Source organism: Peromyscus californicus, unplaced genomic scaffold, assembly GCF_007827085.1.
Source record: "Peromyscus californicus insignis strain IS unplaced genomic scaffold, ASM782708v3 Scaffold_12__1_contigs__length_115047231, whole genome shotgun sequence".
Classification (NCBI taxonomy): domain Eukaryota; kingdom Metazoa; phylum Chordata; class Mammalia; order Rodentia; family Cricetidae; genus Peromyscus; species Peromyscus californicus.
In genome coordinates, this window is record NW_026294413.1 from 6917440 (window position 1) to 6928676 (window position 11237).

At 42.7% G+C, this 11237-nt stretch overlaps 1 long non-coding RNA gene across 1 annotated transcript; it reads left to right on the plus strand.

Annotated features, from left to right (window-relative positions):
* The first annotated feature begins 256 nt into the window (after window positions 1-256).
* LOC128107048 (uncharacterized) lies at window positions 257-5531 on the plus strand. The gene is made up of 3 exons (XR_008216922.1): window positions 257-3831; window positions 4413-4534; window positions 4918-5531. It is a non-coding gene; the product is annotated as an uncharacterized LOC128107048 (long non-coding RNA).
* Window positions 5532-11237: the final 5706 nt, after the last annotated feature.

The following is an 11237-nucleotide window of genomic DNA, read 5'->3' on the forward strand; positions in this document are numbered from 1 at the left end:
TTAGCTGTACCTGACAAAGATGAATCCAGAAACAGTCTCTGCCTCCCTTTGGCGGTCCTTTCTTCTGTGTCGTGTCTAATGTCAGGCAGCTTGTGTCCATGTAGTTGCCTGATGACCTTCTCACAGAAGCTGCAAAACTGTCTCAATGCTCTGGGCACAGCCTTCATCCCTCCTGGCCAGCCTGTATCCAGATAGAGCCAGGGCCGGGAAGCATGACACCTCTGGTGGCGGGGTGGGCGGCTGCAGGGGGAGGGGTGGGCGGCTGCAGGGACTGAGGACGTGGTGGGAGATACATGAAGGAGAGAGCAAGGCAGTGTTGCCAGAAGTGAAGCAGATGCAGGCACTGGGTAGGCCAAAATAATCACACTTACCTCCCTGTCCCCACAGTCATCTACTGAGGAGGGAAGATACACATACACACATGATCACACACACATATACACACGCACACACACATATGCACACAGATACACACACGCGCACACACATGCACACACGCGCGCGCGCGCGCGCGCACACACACACACACACACACACACACACACACACTATCAGCGAGCTAGGTGGATAACATTACTGGACAAGCGTCATCTACTGGCATGTGTGAGCAGAACTGACAGCCCTGGAGAGCACTGAGAACAAGTGAGAAGATGCAGCAATCTCCTTCCAGGCATGTCCATTCTCTATGGGAGAATATGAAGCATAATTTCAAAGTACTGAAAATATGAACTACCAGTTGCCATGTGGTTTAGTAGAACTACTGCAGAAAAGAATTGGATCACTTTGTTAAGTGGAATATGCACATTGTCTGTGACCAGCAGCCTCCCCCCACTACAATGTTTATCTTTGAAAACTGTTTTTAGGTGTACATGAGAACGGCCAGTATTCACGGACGAAAGACTGTTAAATGACTCCTAGTTTACTCACACAGTGGCAAAAAGTAAATCACATAGATATATGACTTGTCCAGTTACGCCAGAAGCTGGGCCATGGGATTAGTTCTTGAGATGTAAAAGGTTAATGGGTCTTTCCATGAAGATAAGCAAATTGATTTAAAGATGCATGAATTAGGCATAAGCTTAGGTATGCTGTAGCTGTCTTTTATCATGTTTATATATGTGTCTACATATCTACCAAGTGAATGTGCAGAAGCATAGGTCACATACGTACACACACATAATACAGATAAAGGATGGAAGGCCATGTAGAGAGCTATGTTATTGTAGTACTCACAGACACAGATAAGGATGGAACAGCTTCTTCAGACCCATTCTGTGTGTTTACTATAATTGTGTTTGAAGCACATATCTAACTGAGACCATATATCTGAGTGAAACTTACCTTCCAGTCATGAGCCTTGTTCAACTCTCAGCTTGTATTCAGAAAATATTAGTCAAAATGTCATAGGAAACAAAAGGAGCAATCCAAGTCAAGTACAGAAAAATCCACCCCCCACAGCAGACGTTCCTGAGATAGGGTGGGTAACTCAACCCTAACTGTACGCTGCTCGAAGTTTTCACGTCTATTGTGTGCACTTTTAGGCAAACAGACTGGCTTTTGCAACACACTGTACCCCACACACAGTAACTACAAAGCCTAGCTTGTCACACGCTGGCAAAGGGAAATGGTGCTAAATTGCGCTTCCTGGTAGATGTGAAGAGAGTAGATTAAAGCTCTCACTCTGACACACACAGCACAAATGTGGAAGCCAGTGGGCGGATACAAAAGAAAGTGAAATGAGACATATCTAAAAAGTAGCTGCTGTGCTTATGAGTTAATCACACCTCAAAGCGTAACATTGTTGTTTTTTAAATAACAGAAGCAATAAAATCCTAGTATGGATTAATCTTCTGCCAAATTTTGTTTTTTAATCAAATCTATTTTGAGCCAAAGAAAATACAAAAATGCAAATGAAGGGCCTGATCCTCAAGATCTTGAGAACATGTAAGGGCTGATACACTTCAAAGATTGTTTTTAACTCATCACTTAAGCTACAACACAGCCAAACACACTTATTTGTAAACCTTTTAATTTTACATCCCATGTAAAGTTGGGGCCTTTTAGAAAGAAGGGTTTTTAAATCCTAAAAGTAGGTATTTAATAAGTAAATCCTGATCTAATTCAATAACCTGAGTGTGTTATAATCTGAGACTGTGAGAGAGAATTCAGTTGTTTTTCCATAGTAAATTGACTGCCAACAGCAAAACTGTGCTGGGATGCATAGCCCAGGCCTCTCCAGACACACATCCCAACGGAACACAAGGTCCAGACCGTTCAGGGAAGAGTTGTTTGTGCTGTGTTTCCCCGTGTGCTCTCTCCAGCTGGGATGCAGTATGCACCAGCAGACCTAAACAGACTCTTGAGAGCATTTTTACCTCCTCCAAGTGTGAAAATGCTGTTCAAACAGGCTGTTAATGAAGCCATCCACCATGTTGTTCAGTGATGTTTTCGAAGCTGAAGAAAGCTCCAGCAGGCCCCAGGCAGTGCCTACGCTCAGCTAGCAACTGTTTATCCTTTGTGTGGCAACTGTGAAAATGCCAGCTCACATGCTGTCCAAGCGAATCGTGACAATGTCCATGGACATCAGCTGTGTCGTGGCAGACATCACACTGACCGCCATTTACTGTTTGAGGTCACACTCTGGAGAACTACATAATAATGTGTCATTATGAAGGTGCTCCTCAGAGTCCAAAGTTACAAGAAAGGATGTGGTTTAGTTTCCTGAAGCCAGGGATCCTAGGAAGCATTGAAAAATAAATACATATTGTTGATTAAAACAAGAAAAAATAAAAGTAGCATTACACACATTTTTCACCAGGACCATCTCCTACCAAAGGGAAGCAAATATATAATGGGAACTAATTAATATTATTTCAAAGCATTTTTGTTTACACATAAACACAAGAATGCACAGAAGAGTAAACACAAAGTGGAAATTTGCGTGTTGAATCTGCAGTTATGCAGAAACAGTTGGGAGGAATCTCTGCTTGCTTATATTCAAACGGGCAGGCGTGGTTAACAGGGAGATTCTCTTTTGTTTCTTGCAGCACTTGGGACTGAACCCAGGGCCTCACGAATGCTACACAAGAACTCTGAGTTATGTCCTCAGCCCAGGAAAATGATTCTTCAGTATTTGTAATGACATGGAATGTGTGTCAAAGCTCACATGTGCTCTGGGGAAAGTCATCAAATACAGTGCTCCACTCGGGTGACAACCACCGGTACTTGAAACTCAGTACCTCAACAATCAAATCCAGTGTTTCACCCCAGGGAGATTGTCTCTCTTCCTGTTTCTTTCTGTTCTATATCCGTGACAGGCAGAATTCTGAGATGTCCCCTAATGAGTGAGGACAGGACTTGAGAATTCCAGACGGCACTCAGCTTGATGTAGGGGTTTTGCACACGTGGAGTCCCCAGTGGTTGACCTTGAGTTAATCGAAAGGGAGGTGAAGCTGAGTGAACCTAATCTAATCAGGTGAGGCGCTTAAAGAGGATCCAGAGGTCACGGACGCCCCTGCTGGCTCTGAAGTTTTGTATTGTGTTCGGGGAGGCCTTTGAGAGGGTCTGGGGCAAGGATCTGAGATCAGAACAGTCTGTGGCTGATCACAAGAGACAACAAGAGAGCTTAGTCCCAGGACAGCAAGGAACTCAGTGCCACCAGCCACTGAACACACTGAAGGACTCCTCCACTGAGAACACAGCTCCACTGAGAACCTGAGTGTGGGTTTGGACTCTCCACCCACATACGCTGGGACAGTTTTAAGCCACCACCGTTTGAAATAACAATAACAACAAGGGAAAAGAAATAGCCATCCAGCTCAGCTCTCAGAAGTAAGCAGAAGTCTTGGGAATCCTCTTTGCCCGTTCCATGTCCACCAACATGCATGGCCAACTACACTGCCAGGTTACATTGTTAGGCCTCCTGAGCTGCTTCTGGCCTGAGGCCTAGTCCAGGGTCTTTGCCAATGGACTTAACCTCAGCAACGAAAAGCTGAATCTGAGGCTGGCCATCTCCGTAGAAAACTCTCCTGTCCCCTTCCTCCCAACACATTTGTGGGGAAAACCAATCCTCAGTCTGATGTCCAGCACTATGTGACCATCCACTGCTCAGCTTGCCAACCAGCTTCTGGTGCTGTCCAACTCCGACGCTTCTCTGGCCCCACTCCACCCGACTCAGACCTCTATGCTTTGCACAGGCCATTTGCTTTTCCCAGAATGTCAGTCCTTCCGGGGTGGACCTCCTAGACCTTGCCTACTCTTCACAATCCTGATAGCTCCACGTCCCCCATAAGCCCCGCGTGCATACCTGACACAGCAGTCTCTCTCTGCTGCCTTCCGGGAAGCTTTGGGCAGAGTTCCTTTGACACTTACCTAAACATTGCTTGACTCCATGTTTCTCCTTCATCTTTCAGAACTTTCAGAGCCTCTGTTTCCTCTCTCTTTCCTTCTCATCTCCACCTCTGCTGCTGCTTAGACATAGGAGACAGGAATACAGCCTCATCAGTGGAGAAGGACGTTGCAGAAACTCACCACGGTAACTGGCTACTGTCTACGAAATGCCACATGTGGTTAGTTAGCATTGTACTGTGTGCTGTGTCAACTTTAAAGGACACAGTAAGATCGAATGTCACTGGCAAGAGTCCTTTCCGGTGCTTCAGTGGGCACAGGGCTACTGGGATTGACCGTAAGCAGGCAAGAGCACTTCCAACCACTAACTTCTAAAAGTCTAGCCTGCATCATTCTTCCTATTGTGTTGAGCTGTCCTGCATAATTCCGCATCATGTCCCCTTTCACACTTCTGTTTTTAAGAAATATACTTGGGCTTTTTTTTTTTTTTAAATCCCTATGCCCTACCTTTCAAATTTAGTTATGCAATCAACTTCAACTTCATGTTGTTTCTGTTTATTTTCTTCTCAGATTTCTACAGCAGTTGAAGCCAGCTACACTAACAGGAAGGAATAACACCCGTTCCAGCTCCTCTCTGGACTGTCTACACAGTTGCATTCCACTGCAGTCTGATCCGGATTCTGATCCGGATTCTGCTCTGCACCTTCCTTGCTTACCTCAGACAGCTTCATCTGCTAGCTGTCTTCACAACTGCAATTACAGCAGCATTTAAATACCTTTACATTATAGTTCTAGTAGAATGCATAGATTGTAAATATACAATTCAATGGATTTTGATAAGTGTATAAATCCACATAACCAATACCCAGTCAAGACTGTTTCCAGCACCCCAGAGAGTTCCCATGTGTTTCTTCCTAATCAGTCCTCACTGCCCACATTCCTTTTGCTCTAGCTTAGCTTTGCTGGTTCTAAAGCCTCACACGACCACAGAATGTTCTTTCACGTGAAATACGGACTTTCTGCTCAACATGACCCTGTGACTCGTCCATACTGCTTCCCTCATTCCTTGTTACAGCTGGGATTATTTTTATGTTACTATGATTTGCTCATTCCTTCTTCTCTGTGTGGAAACTTGGTTTGTACCTGGGTTTTGATTATTGGGAATAAAGCAGCTATGAACATTTGCTCCAGCAAATGTTTTTATGGGTGTCTGTTTTCTTTCCATCCCACTTACGTAGGACATAGGAGTAGAATTGCTAGGTCTTAGGGTCAGTGCATCTTCAACTCGATAAGGAAGTGCCAATAACGTTCCCAAAGTGTGTGTGTCATTCTACATCCAATCATCCAAACAGCAACTGTGGGAGTTCCAGTTGATTTTCAGTTCTGCCATTTGAAAACTACTGTCTCTCAGCTTCTTTAGTAAAAAGTTAAAAACAGTTTTCTGTTTGAAAATTTCATAATATATACAAATATTTTCATCTGTATACTTTCCCTTCTCCAACCCCTCTCTTTCCCAGCTTCCTGTGCTTTTCAGTGTCTCATTTTCTGGCTTTTCAGGAGGTGTCAGTTCAAGACTTTTGGCCCCTTTTGTAAATCAGGTTGCGAGGTTGTTTTTTTCTAATTTATTTCTACACTTTACTTATCTACTGCAGTTAAAACTCTTCTACGACTCTCTGCATTATGAGTGTCTTCTGCCAGGGTGTGACTCACTGTGTATCTTGTCACATACCTCTGAGCAGAGTCTTCATTACAATGACACCTATTTGAAATATTTTCTGATGCTACCTGTTTTCCACATCTGGAATTTTTCTCCCTACCCAAATGTCTTAATATTTTCTCTGAGAAGTTTTGCAGTCTTAACTTTTGTGCCTTATGCCTATTATTCTTCTCATATTAATTTTTTTGAATGTTTCATGAGCTCAACATCAAAGTTTATTATTTTCCCATACATTTGTCCCATCATCCAATGTCATTTGTTGCAAAAACTTTCCCCCATTTAATTGCCTTGGCAGTTTTGCTGTAAAGTCATTGACTGTGTAAGTGGCATTCAGCGTCGTAGCTCTATATTCTGTCTCATTTCCATTTGTCTGTTTAGTGTCTTTACACTAAACTATGTGATCCTCATTACTATAGTTTAAGTATAACTATAATTTACAGTCTTTGTGGTTTTGAAAATGCAAAGAAAGCTTTTGATTTGAGTTTTGTAAATTTATTTAAAACTCGTTTTGTGTGAGGGAGAAAACACTACGGCAAGAGCGCTCCACACTAACATTACGTTCAGTTTCGCAGGGAGCATTTTCCAGCTCTTACTGATAACACACTGTTGAATTCTAGGACAGCCAGGGCAGTTACACAGAGAAACCCTGTCTTGAAAATACAAAAACAAACAAACCAAAAAAAAAGGAATAAGATGGCTAGATATACAACTTAAAGGTGTAATAAAATGTAAAGTGAGAATTTTCTTTTAAAAAAATACTCTTTGATGAAGGTATATTTAATATGAATGAATTGACAGTTTAGTTGCTGAGAAAGAGGATGTGTTGCCAACATCAACCATATAGAGACCAAGAAATATACCTGCCCATTTTTCCTTCTCCACACAAATGCGGCACAGCGGTACCAGGCAGGATTCCCACCAAGCAGCGGCTGCCCCCTTGCTCCAAACGTCCAGGAGTCTTCTAGGAAATCTGTCAGTCTCTGAGAGCAGTTGTCTTCTAGGCAGCACAGAACGTTTCACCTGAAGTTTGTTTCATCGGGATAAGCAGATGGAATGAAGCAGCGAAAAGGGATCAGAATGACATGTGAGACGCACTCCCCAGTCCTCCACCTAGCTGTGTGGTGTCAGGTAAAGCGCTTCAACTATTTAATTCATTTCCTTTTGAGGATGCTGACACAATTGCGCTAGATAATATGTGTTTAGTCACGTCCTTGAATTCTATAAATGAGAAAGTTGTCACTGCTGTTCCTTAATTTCCCCAAAATAAACATAAAACAAATATGTACAAATAGGCACATAATTAAATTTAGTACAGTTATTACAGTGACTTCATCAGCATCACCCTTGACCCTGAATGACAAGAATATGAACAGAGACAGATTTTAGACTGAGTAGGACCACCAGCAAATTATTTACCTCTGACACCTTACGTACGAGACCTCATCAACAGAATTGTTTCAGATAATCTTTAAAACTCTGTTTCTGACCTGAGATCTGACTCAGTAATCTTGCTGGTCTGCTCTGGTGTAGATACAAGTGTTTAAGACAAAATGTCCCCTCCCCTCACTGTGTGCTAGCACTTTGGAAGGTTCTAGGCCTTGAGTCACCCATGTAGTCAAAATCTTTGGCAGAGGAACAGTCACCCGCTGTAGGAAGTTGCACTGGCTTTGGGAGGAGCCCACAACTCCACACAGATCATCCTAGGGTCCCCTGCCTTTTCAAGAAGATGTGGCCTCTGGTACTTCTCAAACTGGTTCCAGCAGAACAGTCTCTGTCCTGTGGACCAAATAAGTCTCTAAGCAAATTAGCACACAGAGTGTTTCCTCCTAATTTGCTATAACATTCATAATTTAATGCTTGGCATGGTGTAGAGCAATCTAGATGTGAAAGTTTTTATCTCTAGATATATTGGACAAGTAGACTGCTGTATTCTGTGTTCACAGTTCATAAGAAAGGAACCTAGGTTTCACTGATTCCAAGGTGCACATATTTTTCAAAATTTAAAATCTCTGTAATTGGATACCTTTATTGCCCATTGTGTTTGGGAAGCCTTTTGTCATAATTTGATTGGCAGTACTTTTTCTATTGTAGTAAAGTTAACAGTGCATCTTGCAAGCAATGGAATCTGAGGTTCAGTTTGGTGTGGTGAAACCGCTCGCTATCCGGAACAGCGCAGGCACGGGCGAAACTAATGGCCCCCAGTCCTGTTGACTGGGAAGACATACCCTGGGCTCTCACCTCCTTCAGGAGTCCGCCTGTCCTCAGGACCACTAACCTGACTTCCTCTGTGAATCAGGGAGTGTGAGGTGAGAGGTTAAGGTAACACCGTACTGGCTGCTGTGATTTCCTTGTCTGCCAACGAAATAACTGCTGGATTACATGGGTGAATTTTCCAACCAACCTTCTCCAAACTGTTTTTTTTTTTTTTTTTTGCCCCCTCAGAGATAAGTTACAGTAAAAAGAAAACTCTAGTAAACTTGAAATCAGCTATAATTTAAATTAATATATATGTAACTAATCTTTTAAAAATAAATAAATGCTTATTTATAAAACACAAGCCGAAAGCACCGAACTACAGGTTTATAGGTCTGTATGTCCTCGCCTAGTCCTGCGCTCTGGCGGGGAGCACGCTCAGTCTTGACACATGAGCACAGGGCAAACACTTGGTGCTCCCTTGTCCACGTAGCTTTCTGACTAGAAGTTAATCTTTGTGTTTAAAAGTTAACGTTTTCTGCAACTGATTTTCTCTCAAAGAGTAAGAGATGGCTCTTGTTAAGGGATTTGGGAAGTACAGAGAAGGATGGATAAGGATGTTTGCAGTTTACCTTCCTGGGACTGGAGTGACAGCTCAGTGGTCCAAGTCATGCGTCGCCGCTCTTGGGGAGCCTTGTCCAGCACCTGTGGCCGGCGGCTCATCCCTGCCAGCAACTCTAGTTCCAGGGGTTCAACACCCTCTTCTGCCTTCTCTGGGAGGCACCTTCACTCCTATACATAATTAAAAATAAAAACAAATTTAAAACATTCTACCACCCTGAGGTATTATTAAGGTTTTATTTAATTTAAGGTTTTGAAATTTTATTTACTTAAGGTATTACTAAGATTTAAGTGTATTTGTCCATCTTTTGAATAACACTACATAGGATCATAAAGATGGAATTAGAGTGTTGAGATGTATAAAGTGTATATCCACACACACACCCTTCTTCTCACTTTATCACTACTATTTTCTTTTCTTTTTTTTTTTTTTGGTTTTTCGAGACAGGGTTTCTCTGTGTAGCTTTGCGCCTTTCCTGGAACTCGCTTTGGAGACCAGGCTGGCCTCGAACTCACAGAGATCCGCCTGGCTCTGCCTCCCGAGTGCTGGGATTAAAGGCGTGCGCCACCACCGCCCGGCATCACTACTATTTTCATGTCCATGTGTTTGCAAGGTGAATCGGATCAATCTGGGAAAGGGTTAGACTCTTCCTGACTCTATAGAGTGGTTCTCCCCTCTGGTTTTACATCATGAACCACCTGTAAAATTCTAAGAACTACAGAGGTCATAACCTACCCCAGAGAGTCTCAATTACTCTAGGCACGATTTGTTCTTCATGTGACCCTAACACATCTGGATAAAAACTATTGTTTCATGTCAAAAGAAATTCCAATTAGACTGAGAATTGATTGTAAAAAATAAAATAAAACCTGAAACCATGTGCTGTGGGATGGTCTGTATGTCAAATGTGTTGCTCTGATTGGTCAATAAATAAATCACTGATTGGCCCGTGGCCAGGCAGGAAGTATAGGCGGGACAAGGAGGAGAATAGAGCTGGGAAGTGGAAGGCTGAGTAGGGGAGACACTGCCAGCCGCCATCAGGATAAGGAAGATGTAAAGTACCGGTAAGCCACAAGCCACGTGGCAAGGTATAGATTAATAGAAATGGATTAATTTAAGCTGTAAGAACAATTAGCAAGAAGCCTGCCACGGCCATACAGTTTGAAACCAATATAAGTCTCTGTGTTTATTTGATCGGGTTTGAGCGGCTTGGGACTGGCGGGTGAGAGAGAGATTTGTCCTGACTGTGGGCCAGGCAGGAAAACTCTAGCAACAACCATGGAATTAGCGAGTGAAAATATACATATAACTAACATCTTGAAGTACTGAGGAACACTAAAGACGTATTCACATGTGACAACACGAAAACTTGGCATTTCTGCTTTATACACAAAACTGAACGCTAATGACAAAGTAGGGCATGCATTTCCCATATGTGTTATAGGTAAAAATTCATTAAAAATTTATGCAGGAAGAGCTAGTAAAAAAGGCCTACTACAAGCAAATCACCCAGAAAAAAAAAAAAAAAAAAGCCATGATGATGTGTATGGAGATTTAAAACCATTTCCTTTTAAATCTTTAAATGGCGGAGAGCTGACCTTCCCTCCAGGATATCTTACTCCCTTACAGGCTCTCTGCCGTCAGTAACTCAGGAGCATCCAGCACTGTTTACACTTGTGTCCTGACTCAAAGCAAATATATTAAAACTAAAACCCAAATAAAGAAAGAGGAAAGTTACAGTGACACATTGAGGTTCATAAAGTCAGATGCAAAGGAATGCTGAACTGCCTAATTACCGCCAAGTCCGGCTCCATACAGGTTTAACCTGCAATAAAGGAAGTCTTTTCAATCTGCTCTGAGACTTCACTCTGATTGGAATGCACACTCATTATTTCTTGATTACTTTTCTACATAAAGCAAACCATTTCCCACTTTGGTTTGCACAACCCTTATTCAATATTCATATTTTATCTCTAAAGAGTAATCAATCACTTCAAATACAATAACCTATTTAAGAACGGGTTTTATAGGCCAAAAGGCACACCTTTAGTGGTGTGATGGCAGGCATCAGATTCTCTGATTTTTTTGAGGCATGCTTTATAGGATGCTCAAATGAGGCAGTGTGCAGAAGAGGCTCTCATCAGCTGAGTGAGTCAACCCGATCCAGTGTGTGCTTCCCGGTGTCGGGGCGTATCCATAGGAACCCTTTGAAATGTTTTGTTTTAGTCTTTGGCTCCTTTCTCATTCTTACTAGCGCCAACACTTTCAAGATAATGTAGTTTAGACATGTCGCAGCTGTTGAAACCCAACGAAAGCTCGAGCCGTGGTGGAGCACAATCGGGAAACAGAAACCCCCAA